Source organism: Seriola aureovittata, chromosome 11 (genome assembly GCF_021018895.1).
Source record: "Seriola aureovittata isolate HTS-2021-v1 ecotype China chromosome 11, ASM2101889v1, whole genome shotgun sequence".
NCBI classification, from domain to species: domain Eukaryota; kingdom Metazoa; phylum Chordata; class Actinopteri; order Carangiformes; family Carangidae; genus Seriola; species Seriola aureovittata.
The window spans coordinates 2,390,646-2,392,543 of NC_079374.1; the positions used below are offsets into that span (position 1 = coordinate 2,390,646).

Below are 1,898 nucleotides of genomic sequence, written 5' to 3' on the forward strand. Positions count from 1 at the left end.
TGAATCCTACAGTTTTTTTTATTATCACTGATTATAAGTTCCTCATTTGATGTAAATAAATGCTTGATTGTTACTAAAGAAATGACTCCTCTGAATTCATATATTATATGCACACTATCTGCTGATAGAAGAACTTTACAAATCAAAGAGCAGCTAAACTAATTTATTTGAGGGTGTGTTACTCTATTTGTGGTGTGTTATTACCATTGTAAAATTATGTGCACTGAAGTAAAACAAGACTGCCTAACATCTTTTATTTAGATTGAAACTATGTTTTTACAAAGAAGCAAAACGTACTGGTGTATTCCTCTCAACTGTAAAGGACCATAGTCAGTGCGGTACATGTTGCAGGCATTCTGGAGGGAGTACACATAGAGGCAGAGCGGCTCCAACCCAGGACGGTCTACCATACATGGTAAATCTTCCTCGATCTCCCATAGCTGTCTGGTAACCTACAGTGAATTGCAAATGGGACATTCTATGGTTTATTATAAATGTAATGTAATCAAAACAAATTAGTGATTAGTTTGTCCAGTGAGAATGCTACCTGTGGTATCTCCTAGCAGCAGATGTTCTCAGCTTCTGTGGGCATGGTTGCACAGTTTCCACAGGAGCACCTGTCCAAAATATATAACAGATATAACCGAGGTAATTTATAACATGTCACTTATTGCATATAATGTGGAGCTTGACAACAGTGTAGTGTAGACAACTGCCCAGTTTAGTCTTTGACTAAAGATTACTGTTGCTGTCAGACATGTTTATGCTGATTTACAGCTTTTACTGTAAAACACAAAATAAATTTACTTCATAAAGGAATATGTCATGATGAGCATCTCTGCTCAAAACATGGAGAAAAATGATTTACTTTGTCAGCACCTATTAATATATCTGACTAGTACTGACATTGAACACCTGTAGCAGTCCACATACAACAAACATTTTCAGACTGTAAAAGTATATCTAAGGAGGCATGACAGATAACTACATTACACAATTCACAATAGTGCTTATTTACCAAAAGAGCTCCCAGTAATGACGAGACAGTAACAGTTAGCATTAGCTACCTAGCTACATGTTAGTAACTGTGTGCCAGCTCTCATCAACAAACTCAAAATGTAATGTCAAAATACACAAAATTGGTTACCAACCATTCAGAAACGTCCTGCTGCAGTTGTAGAGTTTGAACTTCTTCAGCAGCCTCTCCCTCTGGCTCAGATTCTGGATAAAAGTCGTGTGGTTGAACCAAATCTCTACCGACGCCAGGTTGCCGGTCACGGTCACCGTAAACATTAGAGCATGGTGCCAGAAGCCCGAACGGCATCCCCTTCCGGAGAGGGGCGTGGTCAGGCACAGCTCATTGCATTTAAAGCTACAGACACAGAAACAGCCTGTTCTGAACAGGGCTCAAAAAGAGGGGTTTACAGGCATGCTGAAATATAGGATCGGAGTGGATTTTTTAGCAAAAAGCTTCAAATACATGCTTTGGGGACCTCTGAGACTTATTCAAACTTGTTGAAAAGGAGCATAATATGTCCCCTTTAAAAGTTACATATTTTCAGTGGGATTTTAAACTTTCCCACCGACTCACTGTTAACATCTTCAAAGCTCACTTGTGTAATTGAATATTGTATTAAAAAGCAAAAAGGAGCCAACAGATGGAGTTTGAACTAATCCACTGTGTAATCATCATATTCTGATGGACTCTGGAACCTGATTACTATTCATCCTGGTGAGTGTTTACTCCGCAGCGCTGACGCTGCTGGGTCAGGGGTCAGCGGTCGGGTCCAGACATCGCTCAGTTTGTACTCACACAGCAGCGTCCGTCTGTCAGTCTGGGGTTTCTAATCTCTGTCTGTCTGTCAGTCCGACACTGGCGAGGTCTCCGGACAACTGCT

The 1,898-nt window shown here is 40.3% G+C and overlaps 1 long non-coding RNA gene across 1 annotated transcript; it reads right to left on the reverse strand.

Annotated features, from left to right (window-relative positions):
- Window positions 1–324: 324 nt before the first annotated feature.
- On the reverse strand, window positions 325–1,540 carry LOC130177694 (uncharacterized). The gene is made up of 3 exons (XR_008829044.1): window positions 1,152–1,540; window positions 548–617; window positions 325–452 (listed from the first exon to the last, which is right to left on the reverse strand). It is a non-coding gene; the product is annotated as an uncharacterized LOC130177694 (long non-coding RNA).
- Between the last annotated feature and the right edge of the window lie 358 nt (window positions 1,541–1,898).